Below are 21482 nucleotides of genomic sequence, written 5' to 3'. Positions count from 1 at the left end.
CTAGCACAAGAACGAAGAAAGAAAGAAAGAAAGAAAGGAAGAAAGCCAACAACATACATACCTGGCAAGGCGTCGCGTCGTCAAGGTCACCGGGCGGGGGCGTCACCTGCACCGCCTTGTTTGGGAGTCGCGGCCGTTCGTTGTTGTTTTTATCGCGATGAAGCTGAGGCAGGCACGCTCGGTTCGCGGGTTCGGGGGTTCGGGGGCTTGGGTTCTCGGGGGGGAGGGGGGTGGCGAAGGAAGGGGGGATTGCCTACCTCCCTCTCGCATGCCTTCCGCCCTCGCTTTATCTGAATTGCTTGCTTATACGTGCCTCACTGCCTCCTCGCTCGCCTGTTCCCGGGAAATGTTGAGGTCTGGGCTGCTGGTATTTACCTTCGTCACTTTCCCAGAAGCTTGCTGTTTACTCTGTTTACAGGTGAGAATGAATGATACTCCTTGCTTACCTGACAACCTCCTCCTTGCCTTGTTCTTCCCTTGCTTGTCTGCTCCTTGGGAATGTTCTTAACTTAGAGGGTTGATGTTCGCAAACTGCTCTTTACACTAACTGTTTTTACTCATGCTGCTTCTTTTGATATTTGTTAGTTTATTTTCTTTATTATTTGACTTCTTACTCATGTTTTTTTTTTTTTTTTTTTGCTATTTATTGATTCATTTTTTTCATCCATCCGTTCTCACTCATGTTGCTTCTTTGTTATCATAACTTTATTGTATTTTTCATTTGACCCTCAAGAATTAAAGAAAATTGCTTGCATTTTCTTCCTGTAAAATTTTAACGAACTCGATTCTCACGCTCAGATGCATTGCTTTTACTCCTGATGCTTCCTATTTACTTATACACTTGTGTAATTTTTCATATGACAAGTAAAAATAATGGATACTTGTCTGAAATGTTTTCCAGTATGTACACGACAAATTTAAGTGAACGAAGCTCCGCATGTCATGATTAACGTAAATAAACTAAAGCGACAATTGACCTCCGATATCGCCGCTATTCGGAAAGCCGCTTGTCGTGAATTATTAGTCCGCGATGCATAGACAAAGAGTTAACACAAAGACCAATTCAACGTGAATAATGCCCGAACGTTGTTGTGCCGTGCTCCATCTCGCCAGACATTGATTCACGGGGCTCGTGTGACGGTGAAACATTGAGCTCTTCCGTGCCAGCGATGGGCGGGCAGCACGAGCACTCCTGCCATTCTTTGACCTATTTACAGCATCAAACATTCACGACCTAATTTTAACTTTTTGCCTCCATAGCGTACTGATCTATTGTCTTTTCTTTTTTTCACTGGTACGTCTTTAAAACTCAATGGCCCCGACGTGCACGAAATGTTTTAAAAGAGGTGTATCACGCACGGCTTATTTGAGCTGTATGCCAGAGGAAGAATATAGAAATAGCTACACGATTGAGATATGAGTCTGTACATGCATTTTTCAACTTGGAGCACTGGATACTATTTACATTCTTATAGTAGACAGTCATGAGAGGTAGAAATTTTGCTTAAACCCATAACCATCAGTCTTCTGGATATCCTGCCGTGACAGTGATCAGGTAAGTTACTGCTTCGTTGTATTCTCTATGTCAGTGACTAAAGATTCTAATGCTTCACGTTTTTTTTAATTTTTTTTTAACTTGTTCAACTATATCCATTTTTCTTTTATTATTGTGTTTTGTCTGTTACTTCTTTCTTTATCTCCATTGCTCAGTATATTTCATGTTTACTCGTTTTCGTTATCCATCTTCTTTTGTTTCGTTTCTAATTCAACATGTTTCGTTCATATTCCATTATTTATTGTTTTTTTCACCTTCCATCATCTTTTTGCTGTTTCCGTCTTCCTTTTTCCCATCTTGTTCTTTCGTCTTTATCTCTGCTTGGTTTTCATGTTTCATCTTGTTTCCTTCCATCTTCTATTTCATTCCCTACTCTTTTTCCATTTCTCCTTACTAACCCAAAAATGACGTAATGGAAGTGTAGGTGGTGATGATAATGACGATATATAATGGCAATGAGGATTATAGTGATGCCAATAACGCGAGACAAGTGGCCCAAATAACCAAAGTAACAGTAAATTGAAAAAAAAACATAACATACAATATGGTATAACAGTTTAAATTGGAGAACATCGTATAATTAACAATGAACACAACGAGTAACAGCAATTATTTCCTTTGTTTACCTTGCCATCTGTGTGTGTGTGTGTGTGTGTGTGTGTGTGTGTGTGTGTGTGTGTGTGTGTGAGGGCGACAGGTAAATTCCGTGCCCCCAGTGTTGTGACAGCGCCCGACACTCACCTGCTCTGCATACCTGAGCCGGACCGCGCCGCGCACCTCAACACGCCCCTCCCGCCTCTCCGTGTTCGTGTCGGCATAAATTATACGAGCCAAATCCCCCGCACTGTGACCGGTGTAAAAAAAAAATAGTTTGTCTTGCGTCGCCAAGCCTCGTACATACACGTCTGATGGAAGCGACGCATAAATAAAAAATAAAAGAAAAAAGAATTGTTACGATCTTTCTTCAAGCAGGGACTGAGTCAAGCCTTGGACTGAGTGTTTCTACCGTGTTTCCGTGCCTGAAAGGGAGTCGCTTAACTAAATATTTATGAAGGTCGTGTAAGTTATATTTTTGCAGGAATAACTATTTTATATACAGAATATTGATGCAAATGGTATTGATTAATACGACGGGATAAATTGATGGAGGAATATTTTTACATTGTTTTTGCAATGGTTATAACGCGTTGTAAACAATGAGAGAAGGAATTGGACACGACAGAGGACTCAGATCGTCGATATTCTGACATATAAGAACAGTATCTTTAATATATTAGTGCTGTTAATAATTTGTCATGATCGTTGTGTTTGTGGCGAGTGGATATTTATTTCTTATTATTTTTTTCAGGCATCAACGGAAAGCAACACGACAAAGGACTCAAGGTAAAGTGATACTATGTTTTTACGTTTTATGTGTTATCGCCGGTGATTCAGCGCTTAGTATTGCAAGAGCTAGCACTGAGCGCCGGCGGTTTGGACTGGTTAGCATGGCGTGGCTGCACTTACTTAACTGACCTGTAGGAAAGACAAGGCGACACATTTGCGAGAGAAAGTTTGTGCACGTGGCAGGTAATAGTGCTGAGGTGAATGGTGGTGGTGGTGGTGGTAGAGTGGTGGTGGCGATGAGGGCAAACAACGTCAGGGCTTCGTCGCAACACCGCACTTGCCGACAAATGCAATCAATGAATACAAAATCGATCCATTAACGTCCTATATTTATTTGCCTTTATTGATATTTATGCATCAATTGACTATTTAATACTACTCTGATATGCAGAATCAAGTCCCTTTCTGTTGCATTGTTTTTCTACTTATGGATTTATTTGTCACTTTTCAACGTTTTCTGACCGTACGATGCGTCCGTCATCCCTCTCACATTTATGATAAGCTAAGCAACAAAACAGCGGCGGAACACAGCATCTGCATGTTTCTCTGGTTGCGGATCAAATTATGTTGCTCTCTCTGCCCTGACACGTTCCAGTACCACGTCCGTCATCCGCACCACAGTAATAAATAAAATAAAATTAAAATAACGACCCAACACACCGTCCGCATGTTTCTCTGGTTGCGGATCAAATTCTGTCGTTCCTTGTGCAACTTGACATTTACACGTCTCGGTATCACGTCCACCATCCTCGCCACATTTATTAGAAGCTAAGTAAAAGAAAAAAAAAAAAAGGCTTCTCAACACAGCGTCAGCATGTAGAGTTATCTGGTTTCGTATCAAATTATGTCGTTCCCTGCGCCTCTTAACATACACGCGTTCCAGTACCACGTCCGCCATCCTCGCCACATTTATAGTAAGCTAAGTAATAAATAACAGCGGTCCAACACAGTCTAATTATAGTCTAATTAGCTTAACATCAGTGATAGGCGAAATGTTGGAGTCCGTAAGTGTCAAGAGTATTCGAGGCCACCGAGAGAGGCATTGATTAATTCAGGTCTCGCAGCGTGGTCGTTCACGAGGGGCAGGTCAAGACTAACATTTATTTGTTTTTCTTGACTTTTTTGTTTTGTTTGATATTTTGTCTTCTTACTTTAATTTCTGTTTTTATTTACTATTAATGCATCTTGATTTTTTATATATTTTGTCTTATGTAATCGAGACGTTTGACAGGTGAAAACTGTAGATTTTAGTAAAGCGTTTGATAATATACCACACCAATGGCTGTTATAAAGTAAAGGCACATGGAATTGATGGAAAAAGTGCTGAACTGGATGAGGGCTCGGCTTATTATAGCTAAAGGAAACATAGAGAGCAAATCAACGGTTAAAGTTCTGACGGGGATCCCTAACGTGCTGGGGGGAGGGTGCCCACAGGGCTTAGTATTCAATGTCGGGTTCATTGTTGTTTTTCATTTACATTTATGCTTTGTATTTGGGAATAAAAAGTGATGTTAGTAAGTTTTGAGTTGATACCAAAGTCGTCAACTTAATTAGAATAGATCAAGAGGCAATTATAGTACAGGGTGAACTTGACAGCGTGTATTATTGGCGGGTAAGTGGCAGATGGAGCTCAGTGTCAGCAAGAGTAGCATTCTCAGTGTCTGAAAAAGTAACCCCTCACACTGTAAAAAAAAATCGGTTGTTTTTACAGTACTTTTCCCGTAAACACCAACAGGAAATAACTGTAACCGAGAATACAGATCCGACTGTTATATGTGACATGGATCTTGCATGCGATGGCTTGATTTTCTTGACTGAGCCTTTGTTAACATGTGGAATGCTATATTGACTGTGCTGAGACACGAATACCCTTCATATTATTCAGATAGTATTTTATCATGATGGAATGAAATACAGATAAAATACTGTAATTCGAAATACATGGTGACTGTAAATGTTGCAATTTTTTCTTCGTTGCTAAGCGGTTGTCTTCGATGTAATGCTTCATGAAATACTTGGAACGTAATACTTATTCGTTGCTGATGCACCAATAGCCTTGAAAATACGTTTTAAGTGTTTTTTTCATGTTATTTGGCATGCATATTGCTTATTGTGACACCTGGCATCGATACTCAAAACTTGCCAGGTATCGCTTTTTTATGTTAATGCGCATTTATCATATACATTTACCTACGGTGATGATGATAATTATTCATAATTAACTTGAAAAAACTCGAACGTTCTATATATTTCGGTGACGCAAGGATATTTTGACTCCTAAGTAAGGATCGAGCGATCGAGTACCTCGATCCTGTAACTGCAAGAGATGGAATATTCTACTCGGGGGAAACATATGCAAGGTAAGTAATATATCTTGTTATCTTAGTTGACACATTTATTAGTATGAAATTTTAAGGAAGTATGATGAAAAGAAAAGAAACAGAAGTATATGCGCATCGTGATGTGCAACTCTCTAACGGGTCACCTGTACAGCAAGAGCAAGAGCTAGAGCACGGCGCCTGAGTACCCGTATCAGACGCGACGACCAACCAGCCCATCCCCACCACAACAACCACAGGAGCAAGTAACCTTTACCGCCAGGGCTTTGAAGGATGTGGTCCCATGGCCTAGCCAGCCCCCTAAAATACTGAAGAAGAAGACCAACCAGCCAGGAGCCAGCACTGCCCAACATCCACGTCATTCTACAGTCTACAGGTATAAATTCTTGAGGGGTGAGTGTGACTGATAGTGAAAATGTGGAGTGCCTGGAAGTAAATAGTGAGGAAATCAGGGACACAGATAGAATGAAAGAGTGAATAAAAGGTTTCTGGGAAGAGATTGGAGGGGTGGGTGAGGTTTTTGAGGGAAGTTAGACGTAATGCACCATCTCCTGAATGCACCTGAATGCACACGCACCCTTCCCCTATCCACAAGTCCCATTACTAATCTTTCCCCTATCCAATAAAACCCATTATCAACCCTTCCCCTATCCACCAGTCCCATTATCAAACATTCTCTTATACACCAGTCCCATTACCAATCCTTCCCCTATCCACCAGTCCCATTACCAATCCTTCCCGACTTCACCAGTCCCATTACCAATCCTTCCCGACTTCACCAGTCCCATTAAAAATCCTTCCCCAATCCAACTGTCCCATTACCAACCTTTCCCCTATCTACCAGTCCCATTAAAAATGCTTCCCCTATCCACCAGTCCCATTACCAATCCTTCCTCTATCCACCAGTCACATTACCAACCCTTCCCCTATCCACCAGTCCCATTACCAGCCCTTCCCCTAGCCACACCACCCATTTCCAACCCTTCCTCTATCCTCCAGTCCCATTACCAACCCTTCCCCTATCCACCAGTCCCATTACCAACCCTTCCCCTATCCACCAGTCCGATTACCTATCATTCCCCTCTCCACCAGTCCCATTACCAACCCTTCCCCTCTATACCAGTCCAATTACCAACATTTCCCTATCCACCAGTCCCATAACTAATCGTTTTCCTATCCACCAGTCCCATTATCAACCCTTCCCCTATCCACCAGTCCCATTACCAATCATTCCCCTATCCACCAGTCCCATTATCAGTAATTCCCCTATCCACCAGTCCCATTACCAATCATTCCCCTCTCCACAAGTCCCATTATCAATCCTTCCCCAATCAACCAGTCACATTACCAACCCTTCCCCTATCCACCAGTCCCATTACGAACCCTTTCTCTATCCACCAGACCCATTACCAACCCTTCCCCTATTCAAAAGTCCCCACTATCCACCAGTCCTAATACCAATCCTTCCCCTCTCCACCAGTACCAGTACCAATCCTTCCCCTATCCACCAGTCTCATTACCAACCCTTCCCCTATCCACCAGTTCCATTACCAATTAATCCCTTCTCCATCATTCCCATTACCAACCCTTCCCCTATCCACCAGTCCCATTACTAACCCTTCACCTATCTACCAGTTCCATTACCAACCCTTCCCCAATTACCATTCCCATTACCAATTATTCCCCTCTTAACCAGACCCATTACCAATTATTCCCCTATCCACCATTCCCATTACCAACCCTTCCCCTATCCACCAGTCCCATTACCAACCCTTCCCCTATCCACCAGTCCCATTACCAATCCTTCCCCTATCCACCAGTCTCATTACGAAACCTTCCCCTATCCACCAGTCCCATTACCAATCCTTCCCCTTTCCACCAGTCACATTACCAATCCTTCCCCTATCTACCTGTACCATTACTAACCCTTCCCCTATCCACCAGTCCCATTACCAATCTTTCCCCTATCCACCAGTCCCATTACCAATCCCTCCCCTATCCACCAGTCCCATTACCAATCCTTCCCCTATCCACCAGTCCCATTACCAACCCTTCCCCTTTCCATCAGTCCTATTACCAACCCTTCCCCTATCCACCAGTCCCATTACCAATCCGTCCCCTATCCACCAGTCCCATTACCAATCCTTCCCCTATCCACCAGTCCCATTACCAATCCTTCCCCTATCCACCAGTCCCATTACCAATCCTTCCCCTATCCACCAGTCCTATTACCAATCCTTCCCCTATCCACCAGTTCTATTACCAATCCTTCCCCTATCCACCAGTTCCATTACCAATCCTTCCTCTATCCACCTGTCCCATTACCAATCCTTCCCCTATCCACCAATCCTACTACCAATCCTTCCCCTATCCACCAGTCCCATTACCAATCCTTCCCCTATCCACCAGTCCCATTAACAACCCTTCCCCTATCAACCAGTCCCATTACCAATCCTTCCTCTATCCACCAGTCCCATTACCAATCCCTCCCCTATCCATCAATAACATTACCAACCCTTCCCCTATCCACCAGTCCCATTACCAACCCTTCCATTCTACACCAGTCTCATTACCAATCCTTCCCCTATCCACCAGTCCGATTACAAACCTTGTCCTATCCGCAAGTCCCATTACCAATCCTTCCCCCATCCACCAGTCCCATTACCAATCCTTCCCCTTTCCACCAGTCTCATTACCAATCCTTCCCCTATCCACCAGTCCCATTACCAATTCTTCCCCTATCCACCAGTCCTATTACCAATCCTTTCCCTATCCACCAGTCCCATTACCAACCCTTCCCCTATCCACCAGTCCCATTACCAATGCTTCCCCTATCCACCAGACCCATTACCAATCCTTCCCCTATCCACCAGTCCCATTACCAATCCTTCCCCTTCCCACCAGTCCCATTACCAACTCCTCCTCTATCCACCAGTCACATTACTAAACCTTACCCTGTCCACCAGTCCCATTACCAATCCTTCCCTTATCCACCAGTCCCATTACCAACCCTTCCCCTCTCCACCAGTCCCGTTACTAATCCCTCCCCTATCCTCCAGTCTCATTACTAATCCTTCCCCTATCCACCAGTCCCTCAGAGTAGAGATTGCTCTCAGTAGCCTCAGAACCTGTTTTCGGTAAGGAAGAGAAGGTGAGGTTTAGAGGAGGAGATATCATGTTCCACAGAATGAAAATTAGAGCGAGGACCGCGAATGTTGCAGAAATTGAGAAGAAAGAGGTTCGAGGAGTTATCAAGACACCTCTCGGGTCGGCAGCCAGAAGGGGCGTCCTCCTTGTGGGAATTTGTGGTCCCCCCCAGGCCGGAACTCCGAAGCTTGATGTAGGTGCGTCATTTTGAAATTTGAATTTTATGAAAAGGTGTATATGTTGTGTGAATGTAGTGTGGTGTGGATAAAGAGAGGATTTGTCTTTAGAGAGCATGCTGAACTACTCTCCTGTGTTGGTGAGACAATAGGGAAACGGTTAGTGAGGACATGGGAAGGGTCTTTGGAGGGCTTCAGCTCCCTTCTCACCTCCCATATATACCTCACCGGGAGTGGCTTGCGCCCGTTCGGTAGGTGTCTTCCTACCTACTTCAGCCAGGTAAAAGTATCCCTCCAGGAAGTCACATATTTCATTATTTTAATTGCCATTTGTTTTTGCCCAGAATCTCCTCTTAGTGTTACCTCACAATAATGACACTCCCTCCAGCAGATCGAGATTTCAGCCGTCTTAGTAAGCTCTGTTCTCCGTCCAAGTAATAAGTGTATTCCGGCCAAGAACTCACACAGACACACACACACACACACACACACCCTCGTCCACGAACATAGTATTTGCCTTCTATATCAAGCAACGTTCACTATAAAAAGGAACTCCCCGATATCGCAAAGTCCACCGAACAATATCGATTCCAGTAACTCGCCTTCGCGTCCCGCAATGCCTGGGAGCAAACTGCATTGATCGCCGCCTGAGATATGACCTCTCACCTCTCCGTCACGGCCATTGAAACGACCATTAACACCACACACGTAACGACTATGCTGCTTGCTCTGCCTACTCCCCCCTTCCCCTCCCTTCCCTCATCTCTCTCCCCCTCTTCCTCCTCTTCTCCCCCTTCCACTCTCTGCCTCCTCCTCTCTCCCTCCCCTGCCTCTTCCTTTCCTCCTCTCCCCCTCACTTACCACCTCCTCTTTCCTCCTCCCTCCTCTTACCCTCTCCCTCACTTGCTTCCTCCTCCTCCTCTTCCTTCTCGTCCCCTCACCTCTCTTCCCCCCTCCTCTCCACCTCCCTTTCACCTGCCTACTCTTCTTCCCCTCAACCTCCCCTTGCCTCTTCCTCTTCTCTCCTCCCCCTCTGCTTCATTCTTCTCTTCCCCTCTCCCTCCCTCCCCTCTCTCCCCACAATGTTCCGTCATTTACACTATATTATACAGTCAATTATCTAGCCCATAACGACTGTACCATAACCATCCTACCACTGCCACTACTACTACTACTACTACTACTACTACTACTACAACTAAACCCTACAACTACTACTACTACTAAGCCCTACTATTACTACTTCTACTATCTCACAACCAATATAACCATTCCACAATAACCTCGCTCCTCCTCATTCTCCACATCTTCCATCTCACCCTCCTCCTCTTGATCCTTTCTCCTTCCTCCTCCTCTTCCTCCTCCTCCTCCAGGCCAGCGAGGAACAAAGGCCTGGGAGTAAGTCAACAGTGAATTCCAATATGGCGGGAGGGTCTGTTCTGTATATATTGCTTGACATTTTTATTCTCCCGCCGATCAGTAAGTGCATCTTCGCCGCTCGCGTTCCCTTATATCATCTCCTTTTTCTTCATCTTCCTCTTCTTTTTCCTTTCTGTTATTCTCATGATCAATCTTCCGTGTCTTATTTTTAATCTCCTGAACCTTTTCCCGATTGCTTTATTTTCTTCATCTTTTTTTTTTTCGTTTTACTCTGCATCCTCTTCCTCTTCTGCTGCTTTCTCTCTTTTTCTTCCTTTCTTTTTCTTTCTTTATCTTCACATCCCTCTACTTCGCCTCTTTTTTTCTTTCATCTCACTTTTTCCTCTTTTTCTTTCTCCTTCTCTTCCTCCTCCTCTTCTCATTTTTTTTTCCATATCTTCTTTCTCCGCCTCCATGTTCATCACCTCCACATTCTCTTTCTCCTCTTTTATACCTTTCCTCATCCCCATTTTTCTTGTCTATTCCATTTCATCAACCGCATTTTTACATGCTCCTTTTCCTTGCATCTTTTCTTTCTCCTTCTCCTTTTCCTTCTCCTTTTTCTTCATCATCATCTCCATGCAGATCCTTTTTCGCCTTTCCTTCTTCTTCCTCGTCACTTATGCTTTCATCTCTTCTTTCTGCACCTCTCCGTTCTCGTAAGTCTCCTCCTCCTCCTCATCTTCTTCTTTCATTATCTCGGCATCCTCTTTTAATATTTTTTTCTCTTCATATCTTCTATTTATTCTTATCTTCATCTTCATCTTCATCGATTTTCCTATTATCGCTTTACTGTCTTTCCAATCTGAATGTTGCACTTTTTTTGGCAAGGACTTTTACATTTTCTCGGTCTTGTCGGATGCATAAGTGGAGTGTTGGTCTAGACGTTTTAGTTTTTTACCTCCTGTTTTCATTTTGGGATATTTGATCACCAGGCTTTATTTGCTGATCGTCTGGGATTCTGTGGTAGCAAAAGAATCCGTCCCAAGTTTCATAGCCAGATTAAAAAGGTTGATTTATTGTATTTTATTACCATTTTTTTAAGGGTTGTTGTCTAAATTAATTCGTCACTTTTATATATATTTTTTTTATTGCGTAATGTCATCAATTTCTTCGTATGATTATCTAACTTTCCCCTGACTTCGTTTATTCTATATTTTTTTTTACCACGACTGGGATTCTGCGAATGGAAAGAAATCCATCTCAATTTTCTTAGCCAAATTAAAAAAGTTGATGCATTATATTTTATCATAATTTTTCGAAGGGGTGTTATTGTTGGTTTATTTTCCCCGATGACCTAATAACGTGTATTCTGTATATCACAATTTTGTCGTCTATAGATTGTAGAAGGCAAAGTAAAAACTGGTGGATTCTATTATCGGTTAAAGTTAATACAATCTAGCTAAATGCCTTCCCAATACATACACACACGCACATCCACAGACAGGTATACATGCAGACCCACGTGTAAGTTAAAAATTCAAAAAGGAATATTCATATCTGCGAGGAAAATAACTCGTATTTTCAAACGACATTTCAAAGGTCAACGGATTGGATTGCTTTTGCTTTTAATATTCGAAAAATATGTAGGAGAGTAAAGCGAAAATGGAGGGATGCAAGCGCCACTCGGGTGATGCTAATATAAAACGTGGTGATAGTGCGGAGAATTTCACGGTCACTCCCTCTGAATTTCACTGTCAATCCCTCTGAATTTCACTGTCAATCCCTCTGAATTTCACTGTCAATCCCTCTGAATTTCACTGTCACTCCCTCTGAATTTCACTGTCACTCCCTCTGAATTTCACTGTCAATCCCTCTGAATTTCACTGTCACTCCCTCTGAATTTCACTGTCACTCCCTCTGAATTTCACTGTCACTCCCTCTGAATTTCACTGTCACTCCCTCTGAATTTCACTGTCAATCCCTCTGAATTTCACTGTCACTCCCTCTGAATTTTACTGTCACTCCCTCTGAATTTTACTGTCACTCCCTCTGAATTTCACTGTCACTCCCTCTGAATTTCACTGTCACTCCCTCTGAATTTCACTGTCACTCCCTCTGAATTTCACTGTCACTCCCTCTGAATTTCACTGTCACTCCCTCTGAATTTCACCGTCACTCCCTCTGAATTTCACCGTCACTCCCTCTGAATTTCACCGTCACTCCCTCTGAATTTCACCGTCACTTCTCTGGAACAGTTAATCACTTTAATCATCCCCGCCCTCCAGGAACAATGACTTTAATTAGTGATGGATTGTTAAACCTAATTTTACATATTTTTATTTCTTGCTGATTCATCGCGTCCCGTTCGAAAGTTTACAGCGGCGTCTTGTATTATTTTCATTGTTTCGTTGTTTTCTTTTAGTGTCAAATTCATTTATGCTTTGTTCATGTGTATATAATGTCCCGTAAAACTATATATAAAAAAAATGATCTAGCAGTTATTGTATCACTTCACTTTTCTCCTTTTTTTCTTTTTTTTTTTCACTTTTGAAGTCAGTTTGTGCAAATGTTTCACTATATTTTTTTCTCCGCTTTTTTCCCCTTCATATATTCATCCCTTCCCGTGCTCCTCTGTTGCTGCGGCGCTGTGTTACTGTATCGCTGCTCTGTTGTTGAGTTGTAGTATTTCTCTACTGTTATCCTGTTATATTTTTATGTTGCCGAGCCATTGCTGTGTTGTGTTGTTGTTCTGTGGCTGTGTTGTTGTTTTTATTTTGCTGAACTGTTGCTGTGTTGCGTTACTGTACTGTTGCTGTTAATTTATTTTTACTGCAGCCGTAAGATAGTCATTTAATCATTCTTTAATCTGTATTGCTGCCTTCTAATAATTCACTTTTAAGTTAAAACACTTTTTTTAACTTTATATCTTCATCTCATCAGATATTGCTTTTCATAATGTTTTCCTTTGATTGTTTTTATTCTTAATTCTTCTATTTGTCATATGAGTGTGAGAACATGAGGAGGAGGACTGCTGGGATTACAGAGGGAGGAAGAAAAGGGGAGGAGGAGGAGGACATAACATAACGATAATAATAATAATGATAATAATAATAATAATAATAAATAATAATAATAATAATAATAACACCAACAACAATAAACGACTTGTGTTGCTGTGTTGTGCTGTGGCTGTGTTGCTGTGTACCGTTGCTGTGCTGCTGAACGTGCCTCCATTGCACCACTCACTAGTCTCTTCATCCCATTTGATGCCGGCGGACGTGACAGTTTCATTGCCAGTTGCCTTATTCGCGACATTCTTGTACGACCTAACGTGTGATTCCCGGCCCCTGTGTGTTGTGGAGGTCTGTTTGTGGAGGACTGAGGGTGTTCTTATGCACTTATACTATCTATATCTACCCATCCATCCATCTCCTTTCTTTATAATCCCCCAAACAAAACATCTTTTTACTCTAGTCTTTTTCTTCCTCTCTCCTGATGTTTGTTCTCTCCTGGCTTCGACTCTTGGAAGGAATTCTTTATTAACTTTTAAGTAAATAAAGAGGAATATAAGAAACAGAAGAAGGAAGGAAGGGAAAACAGAAAGAGGGAACGGAAGGAAGGAGGCTGCCCACTGTTACCACGTAAGAGGAAAGGAAGCTGCGCAGTGTTCCCAGATCGGATTCAAATAGCTCTTCCAAGGCCGTCCAGATTTTATCCGTGACTCCCTTTGTATTTCTTTCTCGTTAACCTTCTCTTAGTTACCCTTTAAAGTAGTCGTAAAGGCTGAGGAGGAGGAGGAGGAGGAGGAGGAGGCGATGAAAAGGGTGAAAGAAGGGCATGGAGAGCAAGGTGATTGGGAGAGGAGGAGGAGGAGGAGGAGGAGGAGGAGGGAAAGGGTGAAGAGAGGGGGATAGAAAAGAAGTGGGGGATAAGGAGAGATGGAGGAGGGAGAAGATGAAGAGAGGTGGATGAAGAGGAAGGTTATAGAGAAGGGAGGAGGAGGAGGAGGAGGAGGAGGCATGAAAGACAGTTATTTTAGAGGTCTGGAGATGTAGAATTAGGTTAGGTTTGGGGAAGAACCTGAGATGAAGGCGAAGGAGGGAGCGAGGGAGCGGGAAGGAAGGGACGGGAAGGGGCGCGAGAGGGGGGAACTTACAGGAGGGTGAATATAGGAGAGTTTTATGGTGGGAGGAAAGGGAGATGGTGCGAGAGAGTGCCTCGAAAGGGTACATAAAGCATCGTGGAGGAGCGAAAAAACAAAACAGCCAAGGCGAAGACAGCGGTTGTTTATCAAATTGTAAAAAGAAAAGAAAAAACCAGCCAGTGACGCGATGGGATGCTGAAGAAAAAATGAATGTGTGTTTGAAAAGAAAGGTGGAAATGAGTGATGCAAGAGATGATTGAGGAAGAAGAAAATAAAAACAATAAAACAAGCGAAGGAAAAAGCAAAGAAGAAACGGAAGAGAAAAGAAGAGAATAAAAAGGAAGCAAAAGAGCAATAAAAAAGAAGCAACGGGGAAAAAAATGAAGAGAAAGCTGAAGAGGAAGAAAAAAAAGAAAAAGAAGATCAGCGAACGAACGAGCGAACGAACGAACTGGAGAAGGAGAGGGAAGAGGGGGAGGAGGGGGAGGAGTGGAAAAAAGGAGGAGGAGGAGGAGGAGGAGGTGGCGAGGCGTCGAATCAACTTAACATTCACCTCACGATGGTGCCTCCTACCTCCAAAGTAATGGTTTGAGAGAGAGAGAGAGAGAGAGAGAGAGAGAGAGAGAGAGAGAGAGAGAGAGAGAGAGAGAGAGAGAGAGAGAGAGAGAGAGAGGATATTCCACCACTAGGTCCGTCCGCCCCCCTCGGTAATGCAATACATTCTCGGCTTCAGGAGAGACACGCCTCATCATCTGACCGAGGGAGGAAGGTAGGCGGAGATCAGTGGATGAGGATGAGGAGGAGCAGGAGGAGGAGGAGGAGAAAGGTTAAGAACAAGAGTAGGAAGACAGGGGCAAAAGTGAGAAAAGGAGAAGAAAGAGGCGGAGGATATTATAACAGCGAAGGGAAAGAGAAGGAAAAGAACGAGGAGGAATAATAAGAGGAAGACGGCAACGAGAACAAGAAAAAAAGATTAGGAGTCGGACGTAAGAACAGGAGGAGCAAGAATAGAAACTTCAGGAATAAGAAAGGAAAAGGAAAGAGAGGATGTAACAAACTAAAATAGATTCCTAAGAAGAGGGAGACAAAGAGGAGGAGGAGCTGCAGGAGAAAAGGACCCTGGAAACTAGATAGACTTCGGTGAGCCTGTGGAGAAGAAACGGCGAGAGGGACGGAAGAGGAAAGGGGTGAGAAGAGCGGGAGGAATAGCCAGAATATGAAGGGGAGGACTGCTGGAGAGAGATTACAGAGGGAAGAGAAGGAAGAGGAGGAGGAGGAGGAGGAGGAGGAGGAGGAGGGGAGCAATGTGGAAAGACGAATGGAGATCACAGCAGATGAGGAAAGACTGTTGAGAAAGCTAGATGGAGAGAGAGAGAGAGAGAAACACACACACACACACACACACACACACACACACACACACACACACACACACACACAGTCGGGAATAGAATTTAATTAGGGGGTTAGTAAAATTATTTAAAAAAAAAGCGGCAGCCGTTCCCAGCGCCCCTTTCTTAAGCTCCGCAGCCTCGTCTTTGTGGCTCTCCGCGCTGACATAAAAGATTTGGCTACCTGAGTTCACCTTCGGGGGAACTAAATCATTTCATTAATTTTCCTCTCTGTGGAAGGTGAGACGTCTTGGGCTTCTTGGAAGAGGAGGAGAAGGAGGAAAAGGAAGAGGAATTGTGAGGGGAGGAGAAGGAAGAGAAGAAAGGATAAGGGGAGGAGAAGGTAAAGAAGGAAGTTTAAGGAGAGAAAAAGGAAGAGGAGAAGGAAGGGAAGGATAGGAAACTGAAGAAGAGAAGGAAGGTTAAGGGTAGGGGGAAGAAAGGGAAGAGGAAGAGGAATGGTAAGGGAAAGGTTTGGAAAGGCAGAAAAGGAATTTAATCATGAAAAGGAGGAAGAGGAAGAGGAGACGGAAGAGGAGAAGTAGCCACATGAGGATGAAAAAGGAAAGAGGAAACTGGAAAAAGAGGAAATGGAGGGAGAAGTAAGAGAGGGGGAAGAGACCGTGTGTGTGTGTGTGTGTGTGTGTGTGTGTGTGTGTGTGTGTGTGTGTGTGTGTGTGTGTATTTGGCAACCTGTTTGAAGGGTCTTGCTTTTGTGTTTATGTTATTCTCGTCTCAGTTTATTCACCTCCCTTCCTCTCGCAATATTTACAAACATTTATTAGGCGAAGATTCACCACCTGTCTCCCTCACCTGCTTGTTTCTGGCAGCGCTTCATAAAAGAACCAATGAAGCTTTGAGGTGTGAGCCAACATAATGAGAGAGAGAGAGAGAGAGAGAGAGAGAGAGAGAGAGAGAGAGAGGACGAAAAATTATGAGTCCCTGTTCTGTTTTCGTGTTTTGAACAATCCGACTTCGGCTTCTCTCATTTTATCCTATTTTCTCTCTCTCTCTCTCTCTCTAATTGGATTTATCACTAAACCAGTAGCAAAATAAGTAAACACTTGCTACACTTATTCTGTTTTAGCTCATCGTAGTTTGAATAATTACTGGTTTGCGTGGGACAAGTTGGAATTATAAACTTTTCTTTCTGGAGATGTTATTTATTTGTATATCAATATGTTTCTTCTTATATTTAGTTCCGCAATATTATCGATTTGACATATTATCAGGGTTCTTAGTGTGTCTAATTGTAGTACTTTCTTTTCCCCACATATTTTTTTTGCTTCGCTGTTATTTTTCTAATTGATATTTTTCGTTTTTATCAAGACTCCCTGAGGCTATGTGACACGTTCAACCATTTGCTTTTATTTTCAATTTCAAACGTCCTCCACCTCAGATTGATCATTATTTACAGTGTTCTTGCTAATATTCTGCTCTATGCTTACTTTGCGTCCTATTTCTGTCCCTCTCACCATTTATACAACTTTTCCAGGTTCATCCTTACTCTGTCAATCGATTCTTCCATCTCCTCATCTTCACCTCCTCGTCAGCCTTTTTTTCCTCTTCGTCTTACTTGTTATCTCCCACTGATGTTCTTTCTCCTTTCCTATCACCGCTTTAGTCTTATAATTCGCTGACTTTCATAATTCTCCCATACTTCATCTTTCCTTACTCTTCAACCTTTTCCTTCTATTTTTCCCTATTCTCTTATCTTTCCATTCCCTGATGTACCTAATAACCCACCTCGCTTCCTTTCCTTCTTATCTCTGACTAAAATACCCTGCTCTCTCTCTCTCTCTCTCTCTCTCTCTCTCTCTCTCTCTCTCTCTCTCTCTCTCTCTCTCTCTCTCTCATCGTGTTTTCTTCCCTCTCACTCATTCACTCTTATCTGAACCCTTGCCCCTTGTGTTTCCTCTATCTTCCTCTTCTTATTAACGCTCCTCTATCTTCCTCTTCTTATTAACGCACCGATCTGCCACATCCACATTCCTCTCCATCGACATCCACATCCGTCACCCCACAAACGGGGAAAGGACCCACTCGCTCACTCACCTACCCTCCTTCCCCGTCTTCCCTTCCTTCCTCCTCCCTCCCGTTCCCTCAGACACACCATTTTTTCTCCCTCTTCTATTAAACTGAATCGTATCTCCTCCCGCCTCCTCCGTCTTTATGAGCCTCGCCAGCATCCTTGAGGAGAGGGGGAGAGAGATCACAGAATAAGTCTCTTCATTACAACTCCGAGGCGATTGTCCTGAAGTTAATAGCTCGTTTCAAGGGAGGGGAGGGAGGAGGAGGGAGGGTTAAGGGGATGGATGGAGTGAGGGTCATTAGTAAAGGTGAGAATCTGGTATAGGTAAGAGTGTGTGTGTGTGTGTGTGAGATTGATGTGGTTTAGATGTATGCTCGGTGTATGTTTGTTTTGCTTTTTCTCTATCTCTATCTATCTCTCTTATCTCTTTGTTACAGTTTACACGCACTCGTATCACCCCATCGATGCTCGGGCTCACAGATTTATTACCTCGCGCCCAGTCATTGCTAATCTACTTCCCCTCTTCAACCCGCCTCCCCTCAGCCTTCCCAGACAAAGCAATCTCTCTCTCTCTCTCTCTCTCTCTCTCTCTCTCTCTCTCTCTCTCTCTCTCTCTCTCTCTCTCTGTACCGTAGTGCCTCTCCCTTTCTTTCACTCCCCTCCTCTCCCTCCTTTTTCTCCCCTTGTGTACCCCGCTCTCCCTCGCCCTCCTCCCCTCCCCCGCTCTCCCTTCCTTCCCCTCGCTCCTCCTTTTACACTCTATGACTTTTATGCGTTGACTTGGCGGTTCTCTTATCCGCTTGGCTGTCTGTCTGCCTGTTTGTTTATTTGTTTCTCCCGCTTTCGGTCTTTTTTGTCTGTTTTTGTATGTTTTGTCTTTGTCGGAAGTTCAGTCTTACTTTCTCTTTCTGTCACACTTTTTCTCTCTCCCTCTCTACTTGGCTCACTTTGTCTCCCCTCGCAGCGACTCCCTCCTCATCTCGCCCCCCTCACGCCCCCTGTTTCCATTCTTTTTTTCTTTCCCTTTCTCCCCTCGGCGGCGGCGCTCCCCTCCTCGTCCCCTTGAAGACGCTCCCCCAGCACAATCAATCAAGGTGACGCCCTCCAAGCGCCGCCCAGCCAACCAGACGCAGCCGTGTACGTGGAGAAGGACGCGAGACTTCAATTTCCTCAAGAACACGAGAGGGTTTTTTATATGTTGTGTTTTTTCATTGAGTTTCCCCTCCCTCCCTTGGCGCCTCGGTAAAGAAAATGGGCGTGTGTGTTTATTTTTAGGGCTTTAGTTCTTTACGCCTTCTTTTTTTGGGTGTATTTTTTCTGTAGGGATGGGAATGATGTGTAAGTCTAGTGCTAATGGTGGCTTAAGTAGATGTATGTATGTTTGTTTGTGTGTGTGTGTGTGTGTATGGAGGAATAGTAGTGGTGGTGGTGGTGGTGGTGTTTGGAGATGTTAAAAGATGAAAAAGTAATTGTTCTTGTCCCTATGTTTGTAGTAGTAGTAGTAGTCGTAGTAATAGTAATAGTAATAGTAATAGTAGTAGTAATAGTAATAGTAGTAGTAGTAGAAAAAAGAGCAGAACCAGCAAAATTAGTGGAGGCGATGACTTAAGTAGCACCTTCCCTGAATCTCATTATGCCTTTCACCACGCACTGGCTACTTTTCTCATCAACTCCTCCTCCTCCTCTTCCTCCTCTCCTCCTCCTCTCTTTCTCCTCCCCCTCCACGAGCCATCTTCCCGCTGTATACCTCCCCAGGGCCCTCCAACCCCTCCCTGTCCTCCCATACACCTTTCTCCGCCTCATAATGGCTTCTACTTAATAACTCCTCGAGGCAGGGAAGGAGACAGAAGAGGCGCATCACATACACGTCCTTTCCTCGCGTTGTCTGGAGGTGACGAAGGAGGGAGTTAGAGAAGGTGATGGAAGGGTTTGTTTTCATTGATTCTTCTTGCTCTTGAGGGACGGAAACGCATTTGTACCACAGCGTCTAAAGATTATAAGAAGTGTATTTGCTCACGTAGTCGTCGAGGGGGCCAAGGACGAAGTTAGAGGAGGAGGTGAAGGGTTTGTTTTCATTGATTCATTCTTGTTCTATGAGAGACGGAAACGCGTACTCACCACACCGTCTAAATATTGTTAGACGCTTATTTTATCACGTAGTTTTGAAGTGACGAAGAGAGAGAGAGAGAGAGAGAGAGAGAGAGAGAGAGAGAGAGAGAGAGAGAGAGAGAGAGAGAGAGAGAGAGAGAGAGAGAGAGAGAGAGAGAGAGAGAGAGAGAGAGAGAGAGAGAGAATAAAGTGAGGGAAGAATAGAAAGAATAGATGGCGCCACTATAAACACTTGCCTGCGCCAAGAAGGGTTAGGGCCGATCATCAGGCCCCTCAACAAAACCTACTGACGTTTAAGCTAAGACGTAAAAAAAAAAAAAAAAGGAAGGAGGAGGAGAATAAGGAGGATTTAGGACACAAACACATTCGACCCACACCGTCTGAAGATTGTAAGAAGCGTGTTAGTTGTTGTGTGATATGTATGTGCTTTTTTGTCTCTTCTCTCCCACTCTCTCATTATGTGTCATTGGGGAGGGGACGATTGATGGTTCGGAATGACAGGGAAAAGGACACGAAAAACAAATTACGAGGGAGGAAGGGAAGGGAAGGGAATGGAAGGGAAGGGAAGGGAAGGGAAGGGAAAGGAAGGGTCAGAGGATCAAGACAAGGTAAGGAAAGGGTGAAGTGTTACGTAGTTTGTGAGTTAAACGAGAGAGAGAGAGAGAGAGAGATTTAATGAAGGAATAAATGAAGGAGGGAAAGAAGAGAAGACAAAGATAATGAAGTTACAATCCGTCTCACACACACACACACACACACACACACACACACACACACACGACATATATAGATTTTGTCCAACTTTTTTACTGTTGTTTAAAAAGGTCAACAACTAAGGAAAATTATTAGGCTTCATTTGGGCTTAGTGGCGGGAAAGCAGCAAATAAATAAAAGTAAATACATATTACAGAGCAACTAAATATGCTTCTCACAATTCTCGTTGGGAAAGCCGCTATTCTTGTTGTACGTGAATTGAAAGCAAAAGTGAAATAAAGTTAATAGTGTGTTCATGTTTTCTCTTCTAAGTGGTCCGCTCGTCTGCCTGTCATGAATTTTAAATAATCTTCCTTTCTCTTTAAAGATTTTCACGTTTCTGTTTTATCATCTGTTTGTTAATGTTTCTGACTCTTCATTGTATTTTCCACTCTCTTCGACATATTCAAGAAATACACCTTTTCATCTTTATACTTTTGTCTGTTTGTTCGCCTTTATGTACTGTTTTTTTTTTCTGTCTCCCTCTGGTTCTCTTTCGCCCTTTTTCCCCATTGTGATTTCTTTTAAGCGACTGATTCCTTTAAAAATAAACTCGACCGCCATTTGCTCTGCCTTATTATACCCCAAGGCAGAGAGCAGCGCCCTATATTGGTGGACGGCCGTTCGGTGTCCTTTTTTCTCGAGTTTAGCGACAATATTTAATGTGAACTATCTACGAAAATTCTCTCATCTTCCTATCCTTCATCCCATCCATTCTTCCTTCCATCCTCCTCCCTTCATCCCATCCATTCTTTTATCTTTCTTATCCCCCCATAACCCGTCCATTCTTCCTTCCCTTCTATCTTCCTTTCAACCCATCCATTCTTTTCCTCTCCCACCGTCCCTTCAACCCATCCATTTTTTCCTCCCTCCTCCCCCCTTCATCCCATCTATTCTTCTTTCCGTCCTATCCTCCATTCAACCCATCTATTCTTCCTTCCCTTCTACCCTCCTTTCAACTCATCCATTCTTTTCCCCTCCTATCCTCCCTTCATCCCATCCATTCTTCTCTCCCATTTTCCCTCCTTTCAATTCCCTGGCGTAGCAAAAAGAAAAACGGTCTTATTCTTGGCCTCGGTCTTGGCGAC

At 43.5% G+C, this 21482-nt stretch overlaps 1 long non-coding RNA gene across 1 annotated transcript in view; it reads left to right on the top strand.

Moving 5' to 3' along the window:
- The first annotated feature begins 248 nt into the window (after nucleotides 1-248).
- The window catches only part of LOC126998878 (uncharacterized), a 59535-nt gene continuing 38301 nt past the window's right edge, over nucleotides 249-21482 (top strand). The window contains exons 1-2 of the long non-coding RNA XR_007753048.1: nucleotides 249-418; nucleotides 2904-2938. This is a non-coding gene — a long non-coding RNA (uncharacterized LOC126998878). The remainder of the gene's footprint in view (nucleotides 419-2903; nucleotides 2939-21482) is intronic.

Source organism: Eriocheir sinensis, chromosome 15, assembly GCF_024679095.1.
Source record: "Eriocheir sinensis breed Jianghai 21 chromosome 15, ASM2467909v1, whole genome shotgun sequence".
In the NCBI taxonomy this organism is placed as follows: Eukaryota; Metazoa; Arthropoda; class Malacostraca; order Decapoda; family Varunidae; genus Eriocheir; species Eriocheir sinensis.
This window is presented reverse-complemented; position numbering and strand designations above follow the sequence as displayed.